Below are 24629 nucleotides of genomic sequence, written 5' to 3'. Positions count from 1 at the left end.
TCTTCTGTTGTCTAGGAAACAGTGGTGGTACTTACTTCCTTTTTGAAAATAGATAGTGAATTCCACATTCAGGGAGCAGTGAATAAGATAAAAAGGCAAAGATTAGAAGCTTGAATTAGACAGCGTTTGGTAGAGCAAAGATAAGTTCCTGTGTGATGGAAACTTTTGGGTTGCACTGAAGTGAATAAGAGTGGGGCTAAGATCCATTTTTAAAGAAGGTGCTCAAGGCTTTAGGGCCCTGGGTGTGTTGGCATAGATTCAGCAAAGTATTTAACTAAGTGCCTCATTTTAATGATATAGGGCCCCACTGAGGCCACCCTTAAGGACATGGTCTGGTTGGTACATTAAGTACTTTGTTTCCCACCACTTAGAGAATTCAACCCTGTGCATCTAGTGCTGAAGAGAGACACCAACAATTGCAGTTTGGTTGCCTGTGCTGAAAACAAGCTGTCCATCCAATTTAGGACTCTAAATACTAAAATTGAAGATGGAATTAATGACTAGGAACAACAGAACGGGATTTAAAAAAAAAAAAAAAAAAAAAAAAAAAGCAAGCATAGCCAGTTGATGTGATGGGCAATAAATGACAAAATGACAAGTGCATTTCAGTGCAAACTTTAAGATGATTATACTTGGAAGGAACTAAAATATAAAGAGCTGTAGGCAACACTGCACATTCAACTGGAAATGTAGGTTATGTACTTGGTACTAATTCATATCCCACTGAACAGAAAAAAATAATCTCTCTTCCATTCAGATGGGACTTGAGCTGTAGATTTTTCTGACTAAAAAGCTCTGGATAATTCTTTTCTTATGTATTATTAATAATTCTATTACATTAAATCTTAGGTGCTCAGAATGATCCTCCGGAGGTGTTTCTCCCTCCCTCTCTCCCTCTCTTTCTCTTTCTCTGTTGTTCCCAGCTGAAGTCTGGGTTGACTGTGCTGCTCCTGGGTAGGTGAATCTGGGCTTGAAGAACAGGCAGGCAGATGCACATAAAGAGACACACAATTTGCAGGACTAATTTCTTGCAAGTGATTCAGCAGATGTGTTTTCAGGAGGGATTTTAGTGTTGTCAAGGAGGTGCTGCCCTCCAAGAGGAACAGTTTGAAAAATTGTGGAGTCCTGGGAAAGAAGTACTAAAACAAATGAGTGGGAAAGGGGAGGTAGTGATAAAAAAAGGAACACACAGGAAATGGGGAAACAAGTAAGGTCCTGGCAGGGAGTGAAGAGCAGGTGTTCTGGATGTCTTTGAGGGTGCAAAAAAGGGCAATGTTAGAGACAGAGATAGTAAATCTCTTGGAGTCTGTGATTACTATATCACAATAAAAAAAAAAATCACAAAAACACACAAACTCAAGACACACCCACCAAAAAAAAAAAAAAAAAGTCACATGTAAAATACTCCTGGCTCCTTTTTTGAATTACTGATCACAAGCAGTCCCTTGTGAAAGTGGTCAGTATTACTATACAAATATGCATGCCATGCTTCTGACTAGCAAATTCCAGCCCCCCTTGAGGGGAGCTTTGAAAGAGGTTTAGGAAGTATAAATGCAATACCCAGAAACTGAGAAGGAATATGAAAAATGGAGAATGCTCAAGAGGATTTGTCCTGGCTTTGCAGAGTGGAAGTAGGATGCAAACTCCCAGGTTGGAAGAGGTTTGTGAAATGGCAGTCAATTAAAATTATATGTGATAGGGGGTTGACAGTCTGCATGTTTTCAAATGATCCAGCTGTAGCTTGGAGTGTGGTGGGAAAGGTGCAGCACTTAGTTGGATGTCCTCCTATGGTAGTCATTAGTCACCTTTTCCCTTCCTAGAGAGCAGTGAGAGCCCTAATGACAGTGGATATAACGATGCCTTCAGGGATGCTTAAGGAGTAACACAGCTCCTCTAGCAAGGTATAGCCTGATTTCCTTCATCTCCTCTGTTTCAGCCATGTGCAGAGGAGTTGAGGACATGCCTCAGAGGGGTTGTCAGCTCCCTTGTCACAGGTCCTCTCCTCTGAATGTCCCAGAGTCACAGGCAATTAGCAGCTGCTTCCTGCACATGGCCATGGCTTGAAAGGGAGCTCCATCTCCAGCACCTCGTGTAGGGCCAGCACTCATTTGACCCCCACCAGAGAGAACTGAGAAATGTGCACTGTGCATTTCACCATAAAGAGTTATCTGACAGGTCTTCAGTGAGAGGCAGCCATGTCTCCTGATGAGCTTTCCTGGTGTTGCTCTTGCCTTGTCTCTCCCTGACGTCAGCTTTCCTGGGCTGCTGCAGCCTTATGTAACTACCCCAGCTCTCCCAGCAGCCTTTTTTTGGGGAAAAGCTGCTGATTCACCCTGCACGCAGGTGCTGCAGCACCAAACTCCTCTCCTGTGCAGAGCTGGGGAGAGGTAAAGAGAGGGGGGAAAAAAGTTGGAGCTTGAGGAAGGTCACACTGCAGCATCCATGTTTCTCCCTGTCCCTTGGAGCTGCTTGCAGAGAAAAGAGAAGGCAAACCTGATGGATGGCTGTATTTGCAAGAGGATGGAATACAAAGCAGGTGGTATTGGCACTTAATAGACCCAGGGTTACATCTCTGATGCTTTCAGAGGTACAACTCCAGCAGGTTTTAATCCTGGCTGCCACGGGTCATGCTAACAAAAAAGACACAATGGTAGAGACTGGGGGGTGAAGCACCCCTGGGCCAGGCCCCAGCAGACTGGTGCATGCTGCTGAATAGTAGAGTTGGTTATCTCTTTGCTTTTGCTGTTGATATTGTGGTGCTAATTAGCAGAACTCAGTGTACCACTGATTCATCTTGCCCATCCATAATGTTGTTTCCCTGCAGTGGTCTGAACATTCACCCTGCTCAGGGCTTGGTTGTGCTACAGAGGTGGTTTGCTACCTGTGGATCCCTGAGTCCCAGTGGGCTATAAACTACAGGTCAGGTTTATGAGAAAGAGGATTAAAACAGGAATCACCAGGCCTGGTTTAAGCAGGCAACTTGGAAATCTGAAGCTGTAATCTCTCAGGTTCATCCCCTTGATGTAGGAGGAGGGCCAGGCTGGGGATGTTCATCTCTTCCTGAGCTGGGGGGGTGACAGACCAAACAAATGGCCTTGGAGGGACAGATCCTGTCCATTGATGAGAGAGGGAACCAATGGTGTCACCTACACAGCCCCAGATTCAGAGCTTTAGGCATCTGAGATGGGACAAGGTGATGTGGAGAGATATTACAGGACATGAGTAGAAACCAGGAAAAGGAAGCATTTAAAAAATGTGCTGTTTTGATGAACATTTTCTAAGCAAACAAAAACTCAAGTCCCAGAATAAGGAAGTCTACAAAGATACCAGACTTCAAAAGCCAAAGAGCAGATACATGGTTTTCAGTGTACAGAATGCACAATATATAAAAATATATTTTTGGAGACTTTGAAAAATTCAGAAATCAGAGGTAAAAAGGAAAGGGAAGAAGAAAAGGTAAGTTGATAAGAAACAAAGAAGGGTTTCAGGATTTTCTTTGTTGTTTCAGTTTTGGTTTGGTTTGGTTTTTTTCACTGCTTGTCAAAGCCTCCTGCAGGAATTCTCCATCAGTTGGCTCAAAGAAACTGGCCCAAGAAGTGTCTTGTCTCACAGGGATTAGCTGCGTGTTGTGAATGAGCTAATATCTAATTATAGTTCTGAGAGTGTGTTTTCTTTCCTTGCTGATAGAGATTATATTAGTCAATAAAAATAATTAAATTTGTATTTCTAGATGTAATTGGTGATTATGCCCTCTAGGTGGGGAAAAAAATGCTTTCAGATGAGCAGAAGCTTCTATCTGCTGTTCAAATGACTAAAATTCTTTAATTTCCACAGAAGTGGACTACAGGGAGGGTGGTAGCTCCCAAGGCTGCACAGAGGGGGTATTAGCAGCCATTTCCTGAAGTAATTTATAATATGGTTCACCATATTATGACAACTGTAACAAACTCTCTTCTCCTTTACTGCTAGCATGGCTGTAATTCCAGTTACTCTACTGGGAACTTGGCTCTTGGAAAGCTAAGTGATTTATAAATTTTTAAGAAGTGATGCATACACCTAATCTAAAGGAAAATGGGCTCTTGCAGCTCGTGCACCTGCTGTCTGTGAGAAGAGAGTCCTGCTAACAGGATTCCTCTGCCAAAATGAGAAAACATGCAATCTTTAGGTCAGCTCATTTTAACTTAGTGTTGATGAAAAGTCATTGCTGCTGGAGCCTTAAGCCCTTCGTTTGCCCAAAAATGGTTTAAGCAAAGATAAGGAATTTGCAGCAGTGTTCAGTCTTAGATCATAGATATTTCCCAAATACTGGCTGCTTTGTTATTTACTTGGGATTTCAGCTTTTTCTGAAATCATGGTGGCATTTAGTTAGGTCAAACTCGTGAGTCCTTTCTCCTTGCATCCCTCTCCAGGAAGCTTTCAGTGGGGAAAAACAAAGTCTTTATAGGAAATGGTGTCTGAACATCCCCTTTCATTCCAGTTGGAAGTTACAGGCAGAGGAGAAGAGTGTGGTGCAGCAAAGTTGCAAAGCAGAGAGCCTGAGAAGTCCTCAGTAAATTCACCTCCTTGGTAAATATCGAGTTCCTATAGTAACTTGATCTAAGTGACTGCAGTAACTTGATATTTCCCTTCCAACTATTCTGTGATTCTATGATATTTGATTTGTGGAAAAGTGTAGTTACTCCTGAAAATTCTGGAGTTGCCTCTGAAAGACTGTATGGATAAAAAGTATGGATACCCATGACAAAAATACACTTCATCTTCAAACTGTGCCTTAAAAGAATTTAATAGTAATCCATTTATCCTCAGTCTTCCCCAGGGTCCAGGTCAAAAGTTGTGTGGTGTTCCCACTCCTGTGACACAGATGGCACCTGATGCAGCAGAGAGAGGGAGGAGAAACTGCTCCCTGCCCTGCTTCAGTCATTACAGAGTCCTTGTTGCTAGAGAAACACAAAACCTTGGTCTGGGCTTCTGGCAGAATAGAAGCCTTTCAGTTCATATTTGATCACATTTAAAGGAAGGAGAAGGAGGGAAATTGTAAAAGCCCTGTTCATCCACTAGAGAGCATATAGGCAGTGCTTCTCCTTGGAGAAAATAAAAATGTCAAGCTCTTATTATACACAATAATGCAGTGCAGTTTAAATGTTTACTGCTGTTCATGGTTACATATGGAGAAGACAGGATATGAAAACTGGAAGAAGGTTCAGCAAATACATAACTTTCATGTTCACAAGCCTCTTACCTCCTTGTTAGTGTTTTAATATCTTCTTGTTCTTTAAGAGTGTTTCTATTCTCCCCATGGAACTATTAAATATTAAATTATTTACAAAGTTCTTGAGAAATCCAGGAGTAGACTTGAGAAGGTGAAGAAAAGATTTCTGCAAGGGCATTTTATGGCTTTTAGAGAATTCCAGTGTTTCATTTCTAGCTGATGTGTTTGGGAAGAAGCTTCTGCAAACAAACTGATGTGAGGCTTCTCATTCTACTGATGATTAATGCGAGGAGCTGGCTCTGAGAAGGTGATATCCTTTGAAGTTGAATGATATTAATGTTGACTCTTAAATATTTCACAGCCATTACCCTTTTGTAGTGATTTTAGTGCTTGAGTTATGGGGCACACTTTTTTCCCTCACCTAATTTCCATTTTTCCCCTCTAAACTGCTACCTTCTGTGTGTATACAATACAAGTATGTAACTTCAGATTTAAACCATAGGGATTTGTGTGTGTTAAATGGTAGACCCCACTAATTAATTAAACTTTTTTTTTTTTTTCCCCATGGGTGTCAAATTTACTTTTTCCAAGGGCAATACTGCTGTGCATGTTAGAGGCAGTTTCTTCCAGTGGAATAAGCCACTGACTTTCTCTGCTGCCCCAGTTAACCTTATTCCCTCCATCTACAGGTTAGAGATCATTCCACTTATGCTTGTAACCTGCTGTGAGAGCTACGTGTGAAAAACAGGGTACAAATCCAAGCTAACTCTTGTGGCACGTATCTTTTCTTCTGGCTTCTTTGTTCTTGTCCTTGTGAGCACTAAAAATCATTGTGAATTTACTCCGTTCACATAGAGCAATGTGGGTTTGCTGCAGCACAGATGTAAGTTCCTTACATGGCCTTTTCTGGTATATTTTTATTTCTTGTCTGCCATGACTCTGACTTAGTCATTGGCAAAATATTTATGTAGTACTTAGACACTAGATGGATTTTTATTAAGAATAATGGGAAGTCTGGTCAGGATTTTATTTGCCCTCATCATTAAACAAAACTTTCTGTTGCTTTTTACAAGTGACCAATGGATCCACTTGTATTATAACCTGGAGTTAGGAGCAGGATTGCATGTTAATATCTCTCATTGCAATAAATGTTAAAGTCCATTACTTTTCTGGAGAAAATATGGGATGTATTTAAATTTAACTGCCTCAGTAGTGTACCGGTGCATATATAAATCCTGATGAATGAAACAAAGCAATTAGGATTAGAAATGAATAACACAAGGCATCCAGTCATTTCAGCGAGTTTGCATGTTGATTTTGATTGATTTTTCTAATATTTGCTGAGTGCATGTGTATCAGCAAAGGCTCCGTATCCATATGTTGTATTTTTAAAGTGCTGTCACGCTGGCTTCTGCGATCTAGATCTGTTATTTGACAGTATGTTATGATTTAATTTCAGTTTATCTGAAAAACTGCACCATTATAATAGCTGATGCAGAATTTAAGCACGTCTGTTCATTGTTCTCTTTTTCAAGGTTTTTGAAAGCTCCACTTGATGCCTAACACTGCAAAGTCAGTTTGTATTTCAGGCAAGGTTATTTTTCCTCTTTGAATGACAGCAAGTATTTGTGTGTGTGTATGCAAGTGTGACATGCAAAAACAAAGATATTTGCCTAGCAGTCCTGGTTTTGCCTTTTAATTGATATTTGGTTGATAGCAAGCAACGGCCATATGACAATAAAGTGGAACAACTTTCCTAGATGGATGCCATATCTATGGATGTAACTAGAAAAATGGTGAATTATGTAAAGTACTAAATAGGATTCTGGGTGTAACTTACTACCCAGCTGACTGGGTACTGTGTGTTACTTGCACTTTCTGAAACAACATTATTTTGGCTGTTTCTCAGAGATGCTGAACTTCCTTACTGGGGGGAGGGGGGGAAAGTGAGTGCTGTGTTTCTGGTTTCCTGTGGTGAAGGAGTGGGAGGTTTTGGAAGGCTGGAAGTGAGTAATGTCGAGTAGGAGCTCACAACACTTGGCTGCCACGTCCTGCATGTGTCTGCTCCACTGCCTCCAGGTAGGGACTGGGCTGGGTTAGATTGTGTTGTAGCTCCTGAAGAGGACAGATGCTGCTGTCTGGGGCCATTGAGATAGGTGTTCAGCAGTCCAGTTTGGGGTGGTGGCTTTGTTTTACACTCTGTTACCTCACCAAGGAATGTTTTATTTGCTTGTTGCTTCTGTCCCTTTGTATTTTTCTAGCTGTCTTTTTCAATTAAACTGAACCTTAATGTCTGTTTTTACTTACAGTTCTTGAAATGTCCCTTTTCTGACATCATGCATTTGCTTCACTACATAAAACTAATGCAACTTCACCAAAACAGGCATTTTAAATTGTATCCCTGTGTATAAAATTTGCCATTCTGTTCTGCTTTTCAGCTTGCTACTTTTCACACTTCATCTGCTGTTCTTGCTCAGGGTCCCTGGATTTGCTGTTGGACCCTGTGCAACACATTCTTATTTATCAGCCCCCACGTGCTTCCTGAAGGCAGCCAATTCTGCATTAGCATTCAAGTTGCATGAGGAGGTTGCATATATGTGAGGCTGTGCGAGTTGGTTTGGTTTTAGGAGGAAATACTCTTAGGAGGGAGCAGATTTGGCAAAGCTCTTTGCTCTTGTGATGAAAATTTTGCTGCTACACGATGCATTAAAGAGTCACAGAATCACAGAATTGTCAGTCATTGGATGAGATGATCTCTAGATGTTCTGCCCAACTCTCCCACTAAACAATTAGACTTGGCTTGTATAAAAATTCACTGCTCAGAGCTGTAGCCATAGTAGGTGTGAGATTAGTATTTGTGAAAGGGCTGTGTGTCAGAAAAATGTTCATGTCAATGTGTTGCTGGGTTGTTTTGTTAAGATGAGGCAATAGTAGCTGCTGCTGTTAGCTAGGTTTCTATTTTAAAGGCACCTTATGATTCAGGGCCACTTCTTGAATCAAGAGCAGTTCAGGAAGGCTGTGTGAAGAGTGACAAGACATGATGTTGAACTTTCCAGGCCTGCTGCTTAAATTTTAATGTTAACTTTTTTTTTTTACCCCCTCCAAAAGGTCTGACTTGCCAGGCCTAATGAAACATCTTGGGCAAAATCCCCACGGCTGCTTCTCCTGCTCATCTTCTTCTCAATTAGAGCACAGGCTACAGGCAAAATGGTGGTAATAGGCAGCAAGATCAGCCTGTGGAGGTGAAGGGAGAGTCCAGGGACTTGCTGGGTTTCCACATGCAGGTAGAGGCAGCTCCTCTTGCCTGTGTCTTCATTAACTGGAGGGGACAAAAGTTGGTGAGTGATGCTTTGAGTATTAAAGTTTTGAACCAAATACTTGACTTTTAAAGTAAATACTTTCATGTTTATTCTCATTTTTGAATTTCGAAGCTTTTAGGTTGTCCTTTTTTTCAAGTTTTTAGACTCTTAAAGATGATGGTGCCAGCTCTCTCCTCTTCAAACTTTTCCAGCGTTTCACTCTTTCCTAAAGAGCTGGCCAGAGACATTCCTGTTCCTGGAGCTAGCAAAAGGTGCCCTCTTTTTCAAAATCCAACTGAAAGAACACGGAGATAGCAAGAACTCAAAACCACCTGCATTATCTTCTCTTAGAAAACCTTCACAACTTGTTTGCAGACGAAGGAAAGACCTGGAGTACGCATGCAGAAAATTTTAGGTTTCAACCCGTATATTTTTTTTGGGTAAAGCTTTGCTCAAAATATGTCAGGTCAGCTTGTGGACTTTGACCTGTTGGGTACAATACATTGGGAGGGAACTGGTTTTTTTCCCACATTCCAGAGGTTTCAGGGGCAAAAAGGAGAGTGCTTGGTGGTGATGGATCCCAAGTCTTGTGCTGCTGCATGCACAAGGATGGATTTCACACAGGAAATTCCAGTACAGCATGGAGACTGCAGGGACCACAGCACGAGTGTTTGTAACCTGTGGGCCTTGCTGGGTATTTCTTCTCCTTTTTTAGTTTTCAGGTCTGCAGAACTGGGCACAAATGGCAAGAGAAAGATCAGTTTATATTGGTGTGGGGGGAAGGTCTTGCAGAACCTCTCCAAAATTACAATCTTTGCATTAAAACCTTGGGAATGTAAAAACCTGTAAGGAGCTCAATCTTCTCCAACTTTGCCTGAAATACTTCATTTTTTAAGTACATTCCTCCTTTTCCCTGTTAATATAGCTATTTCCAAATACATTTCTGTGAATTGTCACTGTGACATGAACGTGAATCACAGTTTAATATAGAATCCTTTAGGCAATATGGCAATATATAAAGTATTTGAAAATTCATAAATTTAAAAATTGGTGTTGAAATTTAGATTAATCTGTCAGTATTCAGACAATGATGTAGCAGTCACTGCCCAGTGATTCCAATTCCTGTTGTGCAGTGAAAAACTATCAGGCTTGGAAGAAGGTACTAGAAATGCAACCAAACCGAATTTTGAGTTGCTTTTAAGTTTTTAACCCCTAGGTTCAGACTACAGTATGAATGTAAAACTTCCTGTGTCTCACTGTAAAAATTTTCTTTTCATAACTGTGATAACATGTTTCCTCTTATTCATTTCACTGTAAGATTATAGGCTTAAAAAAAATAACTGTGAGACACAAGAAAAAAGTGAATTGGATATGTGCTGTGCTTTTGTTTCTCATACATAAGCACCTTAATAAAGAGAAGAAAGGTAATGTTTCCCCCATTTAATTAAGTGTCAAATGTCTTGAGCTGAAAATTGAAAAATTTTAGAGGCTTCAGTACTCTATATTAAGGGTCTGCTTTTAAAAGCTTAAGGTAGGAATTTAAAAAATCAATTTACTTATTTCCAATAGGTTCCCAATCCCAATTTCCCATTTTGTAAGGTTTTCTGAATCTTCTTTTATTATAGTTAATCTTAGTGTTCTGTATGCTATTTGTCTGTTACAGGGAAGAATTACCAGTGTGATGCTATAAAAAACCCAGTAATAGCTCTGGCCTTCACAAAATAATGTGGAGAGCTTGAAAAATATTGCATACAATCTTTAAAGACTACATAATTTTTTCACTGTTCCTACAGCAGATGAGCAGCACTCAGCCTTGTCTCAGGCCCTTTTTAAATATATGGTTTCACTGCTGGCGTGTCCGTCATGGGATATTCAGTAATTTTTTTTCTTTCATTTTTTTTTTTGGTCTTGTAGCCCTTGTGCAACCTCATGCCTTTAGTTTGAATTTTAACTCTGAGTGTTTTTTTTTTTTTTTTTACTAGTTTCCAGCATTTGTTCTGTATTAAAATCCAGCCTTTTCAACTTTTCCAAATTTCTTTTTCCAATTGTGTTCCCAGAGTGAGTTCATTCTCACTTTTCTGTATCAGTTAACCTTTTGCCCTACAAATATTCGTTGACTTAAATTTTTCGTGCTTGGCTTAGGTGGGTGAGAGTCAGGGAGGCTGATAAGGACACCCCACGTGCCAAGGAAAGCATGAAACCCCAGCTGTACTCCTCAGTGCTCCTGTCTTTACCTGCCCCTATCACATACCATTACATTTGATTTATCCAATGTAATGTGATCCTTACACAAAGCCAAGCTTGGCTGTCCTAAAGCCTTCCATTTTCATGCCTTTCTTATCTCTTTTCCAGCTGCCTTTTCCCCAGTTCAGCAAATAGCTTTGATGCAAAAACTTGCAGAGTAAAAGGAGCCAGGACTACATTTGGGCAACTTGGATTTGGTTAGGACTCTGAGGGTTGAATATGTATTTTGATGCATGGATGTATGTATTTATTTATTATCCTTCTCCCTTTTTTTTACTCCTTTTTTTTGTTTTGTTTTGTTTTTGGTTTTTGTTTGTTTGTTTGTTTGTTTTTGTTTTTTGTTTTTTTTTTGTTTGTTTTGGTTTTTTGTTTGTTTTTTTGGCTGTGGGGTTTTTTGTTTTGTTTTGTGGTGGTTTTTTGGTGTGTTTTTTTTTTGTTTGTTTTGTTTGTTTTGGGGTTTTTTTGTGGTTTTTGTGTTTTTTTGTGATATTAACTTTCTTGGTTATCTCAGTAGCAGAGAAAGTCAGCATCAAGATGCTTGTAGCAGGTCCCATTGTCAGGGTGTTTTCTTGATCCAAGTGTGCAAGTGCTTTGGGATCCCACCAGCAGACATCTCAGGTTGGCTTTTAGGGGGATGCAGGTAGCAATTTTATATTTCCATGAAGCTGAGTACTTAAAAGCTAGACAAAGTAACCTGGGCAAAATATGCACAATTCTTCCATAGTACATCACATTAGAACACCTTCCCTTTCAGAATTTGACATAAAACAGCTCTTGGTGCTAAATCTTTGCAGTGCATCAAGCTTACAGTAGGTTAAGCAAAGAAATCTTTCATTCATATCTCCCTGCAAATTTGACTCAAAGGCCTTAAAGTAAGATAAAGCTTGCAAAAGTAAGTAAGATAGAAGCTGCAAAATTGGAGTGTGCTGCTAAGTTCAGGTCATTACAAATAATATCATGCCTTTAGAAATCTTATATTGATTGAAAAAATTTCAAGATTCTTGGGAAATTATAGAATCTGAAAACCTGACCAAATACATATTTTTTTGTCTTGAGAATCATGAACTTCTACAATATTCTTGTTTTATTTTTTGGAATTTTTTCTTTGCAGAAAAACAGCCTTAAAAACTTAATTTGTACATTTTTATAAAGTGAAACCTGAGGATCCCCTGTAATTCAGTGCATTGTGTTCTTTCAGTTTTGATTTTGGTTTGTAATTAGTTTGGGGGGTTTTTTTGGAGGCATCAAAAACATGACAGTCAGAATATGAGTGTCCTTGTCAACATTTCAGTCAGCAGAGGTCAAACTGGAACATGAGAACATAACTTACATATTCATAATTGAATAAATTGTCCCAAAATAAGATATTTTATTATACATTGTCCGTTTGCATGCTTAGTTTAGTGGGCACCATGAAGATGTCAGCTGCTCCTTAACTGATCTATTTAATTTTGCATAAGGCTACCTACTTTTTCAAACAAGAGTATTATTGTAACCTCTGTGTGATAGGGACATAGGTTCAATGCCTAAAAGAAGGGATGGCAGCATTGTATATCTGTTAAAAAGGAAGGAATTTTTAAAATATTTCATTCTTCTATGCAGACAGACTGACTAGAGATGCAAACAATCTTCTATGCACTGATGCAACTTTACTGTATCATCTATGTCTATAAGCACCTGTGTCCAGGGGGAAAAAAAAAAGAAACACAAACAAATAAACAAAACTCTGGCAGAAAAGTGGAAATTAAAGTATGAGGGATCTAGAGGTAATTGGAAAGACAAGGGAACTATAAAAAATATAAAGTTATGTACTGAAGGTAAGGTGTTTTTTCAATAATATAGAGAGGAGTGGAGCAGGCAAATAATGTGAAAGTTAATGTGAATTTTAAAGAAAATGTATGTGTTTCCCATGAACAACTGTAAGGTTTTGGGGCAAAAGCCATGTTAGTGAAGCAAAAAATACAATAATATAAACAGGATTCAGCTGTGGTGAAGTCTGTAGATACAGCTGTCTGCAGTACAGCCAAAGGTGAAGAAAACCAGGTGTGATCCACTATTGCCTGGCTCCACTTTTTGGTGAAATACTCATTGCTGATAACTGCTACAGGAATGTTTGAGGGCCTCTGCCCAGATCAACTCCAGACCACACCAAGCATGGTGATAAAGTGCTCTAAACTGTTTAGTTGAAGGTCAGCAAAGCTAAACCAGGTATCAGTTGGGCTACTTGGAGTGGTGAATCAGGCCAACACTTGACAAGGTGATGGATGCAGGGAAGACAAAATGTCAGGGGTAGAACAAAAGCCCACCTGATAATTACTGAAAGCAAAGCTTGCCTCTTGGTTTCCCCTTTTTCACTAGGGTGTGATTTAGCAAAATTGCCACCATGTGAATGCAGAGGTGATGAGCCATGGCCAGTACTGCAGGACTGGCAAACATTGCACAGAACATGGGATCATCTGTGCAAGGGATGATATGCCATATCTCTGGGGGTAAAAAAACAAAACAAAACCAACCAACTGAACAAAAAAAAATAGTCCAAGAGGCAGCACATAGCTACTGAGAAATGCAGTGTCTCCACGAAACCCCTGTGTGGGTCATACACTTGTAGGAAAAGAGAATCAAAACCAGAGCAAGGGATGCAGAGCTCGGGAAGCTCTGAATTTTGGATCTCCTGCCATGGGATGGTGCCTCCTTGCTTCCCAAGTGCAACCTCTTGCTGAAGGGAACTGTAATTTATAAGAATATCTTGAAATGCAGCCAGGTAATTGCCTTCAGGAAACTTTCCTTTTGCTAAATGGTCATCTATAGAGTGAGTGAGGAGGGGAAATGCCACAAATTTAATATCACAATAAATAACCATCATTATTTAGAAGCCTTATAAAGGAAGGTTTAGGTGTGATCTTCAGGGAAATGCTCCATTTCTGTAAGTGCTAATCCTAGGAGAATACTTTGCCTTTGGTGTCCACAAAGGGACCAAACACATTGAATTCTGTTCCTGAACTACCCAAAATTATCTAAGCAGCTTCAACCTACTGCAGCAGCTCTGAGTGTCAGATCATTGCTTATGACTTTTCAAGAATCAAAAAATAACCTATCTGCTGAAGAGGCTGTTTCCTTAAGCTGACTTTCAGATTTATTTTTTCACTTCTGTTAATTCATTTCCTCCATGACATTAAAAATGGCATTTACAGGTCAAGGAGCATTAAAACAATTTCATTTGCAAAAAAAAAAAAAAAAAAAAAAAGCCAACAAAAAACCTCTGAAAACAACAACAGCAAAAACCTCTCTGCCTTTGTTGATTGTGCACTTTACCAAAGATTTACATTTTTCACATCTGTTGACTTCCCATTATAGTTTTCTTCTTGCATGTAAAATTGATACAGCAAGATTAACATTCTCCCAATGGCTGAAACAGAGGAGATTAATAGTAGGTCTCACTATTTTCTTTTATTTTATTTCTCCAAATGAATATTAAAACAGCCTTTATTTTTTTATGATGTCACAACTAGTGGCAAGTTTGACATTATCCCATTTAACTGCTAATGTATAAATGCAACACTAATGTACTAGAATTACAACATTCTATAATGACCTTCCCTTGGTTCAGCCATTGCAAATACGTTAATACTCTTGCTTGCAAATTGGATCTGGTGCTGTTTATTTATTGATAAGTGGCTTGTAATTTTTGTATGAATATCTGTGTTTATTTTCTGGAAAATTATTCTGACTTGTCTTTTGCAAAGTGAAATCTGTCAACATAGGGAGTGTGCTTATGTAGCCTTTATTTTCTTTAGAATAGCAGCCAAAACAAGAAAACTTGGTCCTCCCTGCTTCTAGCTTGAATTCAAGTACTTTTGTTTGCTAGTTCTACCCAGTGTTGTGTGCTTCAACATACATAGTTGTAAAATTAATATATTACCCATCTCACATGCAAACCAGGACTTAATTAACAGATGTTTGTAACTGCTTGGGCATCCTCCTAAGACTCACACTACCTGAGTGCAAAGCAGTTGTTGCTGGGAGATAAGAACAAAACTAGAGAACAGATTCTATTGGAGAAAGTGAGGGGGTTGGAGAGGGGTTTTCTGGGTGGTCTTCAGAATTGTGGCTGGTTTTGGTTTTTGTTTTTGGTTTTTTTTTTGTTTTTTGTTTTTTGTTGGGTTTTTTTGTTGTTGTTGTTTTTTTTTGTTTGTTTTTCTGTTTTGTGTGTGTTGTTTGTTTTTTTTTTTTAAGCTACTTTGTTATCTTTTTCGAATCCCCTGTTTTGAAGCAGGTGGGGCATAAGATGTCACAAGGTATCACCCATGTAATAGCTGCTACTTCCTGCCCCCCCCCCCCCTCCCGTATCCCCCATGTATCAGTGTTTTAAAGCTTCAAAAAGCCAGCTTGGAGTTAAACAAAAAAACTGCTGGGCCAGCAATGGGCATGTGGAAGCACACTTGAAGATAGCAGCTGCTGAGGACACAGGAGATGAAAATGCAACCAAGTATACAGACTACAGGAAAACTTGGCCTTGGGCATTTTGCTTTCACTTCAGTAATTTAACCCTTTGCACACCAGAAACTAATTTTAGAGCTGAGGAAGCACAAAGGGGGAGAAAATCCTTTGTGAATTGTTTCTGAAAACTGAAAATGCACAGATAACAAGTAAATAGCTACTTGGTCACAGTTATGAAGTATGGGCAGTGCTGCATTAAGAGAGCTTGGCTTTTATCTGACTGTAAGCCATGTGCTGCCTCACACAGGAACTACTGCTGACCCAATTTTAATCAGTTGCAATTTTGCTTTTAAGTCTAAATTACAGTAGCTTGGATTAAACAGGAAGTGAAATGTTTGATCCAAAGCTTTTCTATAAAGCAATAATTCTCTTTCTTTTTTTTTTCATTCAGCATCTCCAGCCTGATAGTCTTCATTTTACCCAAATATTACCAGGACAATAATTCTAATGTATTTCACATCAGCCTTCTGATTGCAAAGTTAAATAAACAGTTTGTGAACCAGATGGAGAAGTCTCACCAAAGACCTCTTCCTTTAAAATGTGACTTGGAAGAGACTGGTGTTTAAGAATGGAAACTTTCAGTTCTCTTGTCTTGAATCTGCCTTGATTTGGGAGAAACTGAAAATATTCCTCCCTGACGACCATTTGGGGGCCTATTTGAAAAAAGCAGTATCAGTAACTGCAAGTAAGCAGGCAGATATTTGGCACATGCTTCAGCAGAGACCAATATACCTGAAACTGAGGTATGTTAGCAGGACAGTGCTTGATTTGTGGCTGAAATCTGCCTCCTAACAAAGCCTCCTTACTCTGAACCTGTTGCTTCTGCACTTTCCACCTGCATTAAATTCAGATAAAATGTAAACAGCTTTATACAAACTTCTGCTAGCATCTGTTTCCATGTGTGTTGACTGAAACAAAGCCTAATTATCACACCCCCTTCTTTGATATTTTCTTTTGGCTCACCCAATTGTCTACAGCCTTGATATCTAAAGCATAAATGCCAAGGCTGAAACGTGCATTCAATTAGAAGATGACTCTTGACTGACCTACATAACAGTTCATTCATGAGATAATGTGACCTGGAGTCATGGAGATAGAAGTCAGTTGATTGAGCTGGGTTGGCTGTGTACACTGCAAACTCTCCAGTGATTGAGGAATCATCTAAAATTAGATGTATGCTGTACGTTATCAAGAGCCTTTCAGATCCGGCTCTGTTTCAGTAATATTTCTTTTATGAGATGGGCGTATAATTTGTCACATTGTAATCCTTTAATGCTTAACTTTATTAGCATGAAGTACTTAGGTATCAAATAAAACGAGCAATTAAATGATTTATATTTAAGGTCTGCTCTCAGTTCAGGGCTTAGGTAGCTCAGCCTCCCATGAAGCAGCGAGAGCATGCACAGTATTTACCACTTCCTTCAGAGAGCTACAAAATGGTGCTTTTTGCAGATGAACTTAGTTGTGCATGTAAATCCCAACTGACTGCCACTGTTCACTTGTATATTTGTATTAAGGGTTATTGGGTGTTTGTATTTTGCATTTCCTAGTTGCCTACTAAATTTGTCAACTCAGCTGCAGGGAAAAGAAGAGTTAACCAGCAAGCAAGTGGTTTAAGTGTGACAGTTAAGTGACACTTTTTGTATTACTAAGCCACAAAGGAAACTCAGATAAAGGTTGCAGGTCAGAAAGAAACCTTGAGGAGCATGCTCATGAAGTGAGGCGGTTCAAGACAGCCTGCAGCCATCACTTCCAGATCTAAGGGGCTGTCAGGTATTTCAACAATTTTTCTTATCCTATCTTGTCTTAGAGATTCATTAACAGAATAATGTGAAATTATCTTGACTCCTCCAGGGCATATGTTCCTCTTTTTTTTTTATTTTTTCTTCCCTCTCTAAGTGTGGTGAAAGTCTGTGCTCTGTCGCATCATGTCCTCAGTTCCTCTCAGATGAAACTGTTTTGGTGCTGACTGACATAAGGAGGACGGGGGGGACATTTTGTTTAGGGAGGCACTGTGGTTTGCTAAACACATTTAGGGCACAGAACTACATGTTTTTAGGTTTTCTCTACTACTAGACTTGCATTAAAAAAAGCAGGTTGTGCTACTTCCTTCTCTGTCTCTTCAGTGTGCTTTTTGGTGTTTGGCTCCAAGCTGGTGCAGTTATGATCCTCTCAAGGGAAGGGTGAAGATTAATCAAAAAGCCCAGGAGCTTGCTGTCAGTCTGTCCAGCAGGAGGGTTCATCAGAGTCTTCTGTGAGTTTGGAGATTTTTGGTTTATATTATATAGGGAAGGGACTACCTGGGCAGGATTAAAAAGGCATTTAATCTTTTACTTTTTTTTTTCTTTATGCTGTGCATGCGTCATTTGGCTTTGAGTGAGGAAATCCTTGGGTAGGGTGGTAGAGAGGAGAAGGAGAGAAACTTATATTTTGCAGGGGTTTTTCTTTAGGTAGTCTACTCTGGCTGCAACCTGTGGCTGAATTTGCACAGGGCCCAATTAGTGCCTGTTACTTTTTCTGTTTGCTCTTGATTGGTTGCAAAGTCAGAGGTTTAATTAAGCAGCAATGGGGATGCAGAGTTAATGTTCATTATAACTAAAATCGAACCAGCTGTTTACCTTGCTGAAGTCTTGTGTGTTAACGTCCATAAATCTCACCCTGAGGAGAGCTTGAAGGAGCCACCCCCTGTAAAAGATGCCTTTCCAGATATTGTGTTATATCATTTTACATACTCATTTTCACAACATTTCCTAATCATATTAATTAACACATTAGGGCATAATTCTTATTGTCTACAGAAATTACTTCAATTAAAACTATCAACATATTATCATGATTGTTATATTATTACAACTCGCTTTGTTACTCCTCAAAAAATACTTTAGCAAACACAAATGTTTGAAATTAGCATAAAATAGTCATGGCTCTGCCTTTCCTCGTAATGGGTGGTTGAAGTCTCTGTAAACCTTCTGAATAATCTCTGTTTCTGTGCTGGGGCTTCTGCAGTGGAAAAAAAAAAATAAAAAAAAAAAAAGTGAGGGGTCATGACTGTCCCAAAAGATGAAGGAGTTTGTCTTGATTAGTCCTTAGTCCCTGCAGTGCCTAAGTGGAGTGTGACCACTGCAGGAACATATGGATAGAGTAAATGCTACCAGTGAGCATAAGACAGTAATGGATATAAATTGGACATATTCGTGCTAAAAAAATGAGTAGAGAGTTTGGGGGTTTTTTTTGTGTCGTGGTGTTTAGTTTTTTGTGTTTTGTTTTTTTAGAGCTGTGAGCTTTTGGCCTGCCTGTCTTGTAGGAGCAATGAAGGCAAGAGTCATAACCAGTTTTAATGCTGAACATTGCTATGCTGAAAATCTTTCTACAGGCAAGATGAAATGTGCCCTCTGTGGAAAGGAAAAAATGTATTGTTAGCATAATTGAAATTGTAATGGTCTAATCAAAGAATTATTAGTCCAGATCTAATTATAAAGAGGAAACAAAGAGTACTGTTACAGAGAGGGAAAGCTTCAATAGTAATACATTTTAAAAGGATACACACATTTCCAAGTATCTGCCCCTTTCTGTGGTGCTTTGTTTGCCCTCACTCCATGGGTCTTGAGGCTGTTCACTTTAATTTTTGGAGCTAGGGAGTGGTTATGGAATGTTGCCAGTTACCAAAGGCTTCACTCAGAGGGGTATGTTGATAATGGGGGCTTTTCTCTTTGCTACAAGGAGCACGATGCTGCTGTTGATGATTTCTTCCTCATTGCTCTGAGTTCTGCTTCTGTTTATTTCTGGTTTTTCTGACATGTTTTTATACCTTGCTCTTTCTTCGTTGGGTTGCAACACCACATTACCCCTGAATTCAGTATGTATGCAATGTTTTAGGTATGCTGGATGCTTGCTTTCTTAACCCCTAAAGCCACAGGTCTGCATTTCTTTAGGCAGCTATGGGTGATTTTTTTATAGCTCTGGGGTCTTGGGTGTCAGTCCATGCCCTGTCTGATATTGGCTGATGCCTCCACTCCTCTGCACTGCATTGTCTGTCACCTCTTTTGAGGCCTCCAGTATGACACCATGTCTGTGTTCCTCTGTGCTCTGTCATTATCCTGCATCATAAATATTTCATCCTATGCATAGTAACTACTTGTTACTACTATCTGTATAAAAATTACACTTAAACCCCATCATTATGCAAAGATAAGCAAAAGTAAAATAAATTAGGCAATAGCCACCTGGTCATTAGGAAAACTGCTGCAGCAGCTAAAGCAGCTAAAACAAAGCTCTGAGCTGGGCAATGCAAGCAAAGGCAAGCTTGACATGCCTGGGACCCAAGGAGGTGCAGACTCAGCACAATGTCTGTGGCCTATTACTGGCACCACCAACACTGTGTTTACTGGGCTACAGGGCTTGAATGTGATGAATGAGATGATTATTTGGGATTACCCATGTTGGCTGGGGACCAAGCTCAGTGCCACAGGAAGTCCTTTCTGGTCTTAGGTTACTAGCAGCACCTTAAACTGTTGAAATGGAAAGAGAATGCTTTGCCATTTTACAGAGCAGATGTATATTGGTGTACTATTAGCAGAGAAGTTGAACAGAAAACAAGAAAGTTGATCTGAGGTAGATAATTGCTGTCATTATTCTAAGCCATATTAATTCTATTCATCTTCTTATTGCTGTGAAAAAGTTGTTATCCCACTTTATAGATAGATAGCATTTATCTACAGTTGCCCTAGGATGCCTCTGTTGTCAATGGAAAGAGATTGCTACCTTCATTTTAGTCCACCTGAAGTCTGAATTGGCTTCTAAAATGATTATTTCTCTTCATGGAGTAAATAGGAAATCCTGCACACATAGATTTAATAAATCTGAGCCAAAGAGATTAGAGATTTGTCTGCAGCAGATGAGTTTCAGAGCTTGTGCTTTCACAGCTGTTACTAGTAACTAGCTTACCTTGAATTTATTTTGTATATGGTCTATATAGGCAACTGCTGCAATTGGGATTGCACTGTTATTACACCTCAGATAAGACATGTCCACGGGAAGTCTGTGACTGAGTGTGGAATTCAATTCTCATATTTCAGATGAGAAGATAATGCCCTAATCAGTTTCTGTCTATGTAACACAGTCAATGGCACTGCTCAGTTCTTTTCAGTTTGGCTGCCACTCCAAACTGTTAAACCATCTGCTGGTGGCAGCCGAAAAGATGACAATATAATAAATTACTAGGAAAAGTTAAGATGCCTAACATCTGTTCTCCACCAAGCTCGAGCATCTTCCCTGTATTGATGTCCTGTCATCTCTTGACACAGCAAGGGAAGATGCCTGCTCTGAACTTCTTGCAACTTCAAATCATTTGCAGCTGGACCTACATTCCAGGCATCCATCCTCTTGTGAATTTTAGGTCTGAATAGGGGAAAAAAAATTGAAAAGGGAGAAGACGAGTAGTAAACCAAATAGATTTTTATGATACTTGAAGTTACTCGCCCAGGTAATTTACTCATTCTTCATTATGACTGATGAAGAAATTTCTAATGATGGCAAGCAGCATTTTGCAAGACAGAAACAGAAACTGCTGTCCCTTCAGAGCCACATAACTATGTGTCCTGGAGTTATGTTCTGCATAATGTTTTAATAACAGTTTGCTTAGTGGTAAGGACCATGCTGGGTAGTGCAAACAGAATGCAAACATATTCTAGATAAGCTCTGAAGGTGCAGGTAGGAAGACACGTTGAGAAAATATACACATAGTATTTACTTAAAACATTGCTGGAGCTTCATTTGTTATTAGTCTGTCATGAAAATCTGCAAGCACACCCATATCAAAAACTCACTGCAAAACATCAGGCAGTTAGGGAAGTCAAATATAGAAGAGTGGATGCCATAGCTGAGTGAAGTTAGTGGTTGAGCTGTGACTTAACTTATATCCAAGTGCAAACATAATTAAATTAGAAAAAGTCCTGAATCAAACGTAGGTGTAGCCTGCTTGGAATGTAAAGATAAATCTGGATCCCATCCTACTGCTTCAATCTCCTGAAGTAAAGCTGGAGGAGAGAGAAGTTCAGAGCTGAAACCAGGTTAAAAGGTGTAAACCAACCTAATGGTTGCCAGAATGCTCAGCTGATTATTGTGATACAAACATGCAAAAAATGATGTGATAAAAGAGAAGACTTCAAAAATACAAGGCTCACTAATTTGGGGGACTTTTCCTTACATTAACTAAACAATATAAGTTGATTTCTAGTTTCCATTACTAAGTTTGTTTGAGTCTAACAATCTACTCTTAGGACATGATTTCTCTAAACATAATAATGGGTTTCTTTTTTCTTCTTAAATTCTTTCAAATACATGACCACAGCAGCTCATTGTACTGTGAACAGAGAAGGGAGGATCACTCAGCACAGATCCTTCCATAGCAGATCTCCTGTGATTTTAAGCCAGCTCAGTGAAATTTCAGTGGATTTGAATTCACCCTAAGCAGAAGGATGACCTTTTAATAAAAATAAATACATACATATAACTAAATACAAACACGATAATAGAGAATGTAAACACCTAAATACTCAAGTAGCCATCACTATATAGTAAACAAACTGAATTTGATCCTGGAAAGCATCTTCCAGAGTCTATTCCTATGAATCCTGTTCTGCCACAGATCTCTTATCCATGTGTCCATGAAAACTTATTCTTACAGGTCTAGAATTAGAAGATACTTCCCCCTACTTTTTCCTTCTAACAGTAGTGCTCATTGTTCACTCTTCTGCTTTTCTTTACCACTTTCTGGCTCCTGATTTGGCCTTGGGGCTGCTCGTTCATGTTTCCTAGAACCAGCAAGTTTTTCCTGAGCTAGACCCAGTGGAGGCAGTAAACAAGCTACATTTTAGCTTCTGCAATTTGGCAAGCACCAGCTATGACATGTTGACAGCTGAAATAAGGAGCCAATAGCCTAGCTGCAGGATCCTAAATAAAAGACCTTCATGGTGATGGTTAAACTGAGATTCCTGCCATCAGTCTGCCTGGGCCTCTGTCTAGGAATGGGCACTTGGGTTTAGGTGATGCTCTACCAGTCTGGAGAAGTCATAAGGGGTTGTTCCGATGAGCTGGTGTGTTTTGTATGGACCAGTGCTCTTTGGAAAAGGTGGGAAAGTAGAAGTCTGTGTGCACAAGTGTGATCCCAATTGACATGTTTAACCTAATGCAGACAACAGAATTAAACCTGTCACTGTCTCATCCCAGTGTGGTGACCAGCTGTGACTGAGTGGTTATAACAGGCTGTTTTCCTGTTAGAAGGGGGGTGTGAGGGTGGTGTGTTTGGCTTGATAGCAATGTCAAGTATGTCCCTCTACTACAGGGTAGAGATGATGTTTTTTAATCAAGCTGTGGCTGAATGGACTTTCTGAGAGGAGTGAGGTGAGGTTTCTAAACAACTTAAAGATTTGGTTCAGAACAGTCATTAATCAGTCATTAAAAAGCAATTGCAAATGCCATTATGTTCTGTCCATCTCTAGTGTTTCTCAAGCATGCCCCCAATAGCTCGACACCATTCTGCAGGTTTAGCAGTAATTTGAATGCAACAAATTGTACCTGCAAAGCACAGATGTTGAAAGCTGAAAAATCTGAAGGTGCCGTATGTTTCCTGTAATTGAAAGCAGGTGCCCTGAAGGAAGCAGAGATTCTGTTTCACTTTATGAAGTATCTAGTTGGCAGAGCAGGCAGAAAATACCCTCTAAAGCTTCATTCACTGGGACTGGATAAAATAGATTAAGGCTATTGCTTTACGATAGCTCTAAGGGGCTCTAACAAGGGTTTGTGGTCCTGTTGTGTCATCTGCTGTAGACAAAAGGTATTAAGTCACAGAGTTCAAAGTAATGAACAAATGGAACTGCATGTATTTAAAGGATGTGATGAGGAGGAAGACCATGGTAACCCTGCTTTGTGCAGCACCAAAAACCAGGGCCATTACCTCCAGCATTTTAGATCTATTCCAGTCTGCCCTGGCCCAGGTCCACATCTTGCTTCTGGAAACTACTTCTATCATTGCTTCAGGGAATGCTCAGTATGGTAGGCTACCAGTCTATCTTTTCCCCTGCTCATTTTATGCTGAGAATCCAGGCTTAAAAATTAACAAAAGCTATGTACCTTTATGCTTCTGAGGATGACTGTTGGGAAGAAGTCTGTAAGGTGAAGCCTGCAGGATAATGAATGGAAGAGAAGTACCCCGTGTGTCCTCATTGCAGCTCCACCTGCAGATTGCACAAGGCTTTAGGGAGGATTTTTTGTCTGTGCCTGTGCCTCAATTTACTTAAGGACAGTGGTAAAGGCTCCAAGGCTCCTCTGAGAGTTATTCAGTTGATGTTTATGGGGTTTTTTTGTGTGTTTTTTTTTTTTACTTTTAAGACATGTAAGAGCCAAATGTTGTTTAGCTGTGTTGCATTCATGCTGAGCATAGCCTGTAGGTGTAGGTAGTATTTCATACTTAAACATGGGAAAACAAAAAAAGCACTCCAGTGCCTCAGAACTTTCTAATGCATTCAACCAGCACTGTAGTGCTCAAGGTTTGAGCAAGCCAGCACTATTTCCCCTTCCTCTCTGTGTTTTGGTAACCGTGGCAAGTTTAGAAAGAGGAAACAACTTTGATCAAAATATTTTTCAGTTCTTTCTCTAATGAAACAGTGCCTGGCACAGTGTCGTTGTACAGTTATTTCATCTCCCTGGAAATACTTCTGTCAAGTTCTGAAAATGCTGACTGACCTGCATGCACCAGGCTCAAAGCTCTTGCTCCAAGTCTTCGACTGCCCTTTAAAGACTCTGCAGCACTTGCATGATGTTCACTTTTGCTTTGGATTACCCACACCTTTTTTCTTCCTCCTTCAGTAGTAGGCAGACATTTTCTGGGAATTTTTCTTCTTCAGCCTATTGAACCACCTGAAAGAAAGAAGAAACGTCTTTTGTCTGCATTGTGAGAGAGATCATAAATTTTGCTGAGAAAATTGTATGTTTACTGCCTTTAACTAATGGCCAAGAATAGATAGAAAAAAATGCACTCCCAAAAAGAGAAAGAAGATTGTCAATAGATATGAGTCAGGTTTTCATTCTTTTTGACTATCCCATTTGACTGACTTAATATTGGATTTCAATTCTACCCAAAATTTTAAAAACTAGGAATTTATTGACATTCCCCATCATTTCTCTCTATTTAGCTTCCTATACATGAAAGGTCAAAAATATCACTCAGACAGTACCATTTGGCATAAAGATGAATAGGGAAGCTAAAGAGGATTTTAAAAATACATGATCTGGCATTTGAAACTGAGGGTTGGGGGTTGAGTCCTGCACATATTCCTTTGTCTGCTAATGAACCAGTACTTCATCTCCTATGGGCTGTGTTT

General features: G+C 39.5%; 1 protein-coding gene across 11 annotated transcripts in view; it reads left to right on the top strand.

Moving 5' to 3' along the window:
- CELF2 (CUGBP Elav-like family member 2) overlaps window positions 1-24629 on the top strand; it is a 374712-nt gene that overhangs the window by 158288 nt on the left and 191795 nt on the right. The window contains exon 1 of one of the 11 annotated variants that reach the window (XM_071734177.1): window positions 16999-17022. The exons of the other annotated variants lie outside the window; for them this stretch is intronic. The gene's annotated coding sequence lies outside the window, so the exon portion shown is untranslated. Of the gene's footprint in view, window positions 1-16998; window positions 17023-24629 lie in introns of those variants that run through there. 11 annotated transcript variants of the gene reach the window in all.

This window comes from Heliangelus exortis, chromosome 1 (assembly GCF_036169615.1).
Source record: "Heliangelus exortis chromosome 1, bHelExo1.hap1, whole genome shotgun sequence".
Taxonomy (NCBI): Eukaryota; Metazoa; Chordata; class Aves; order Apodiformes; family Trochilidae; genus Heliangelus; species Heliangelus exortis.
This window is presented reverse-complemented; position numbering and strand designations above follow the sequence as displayed.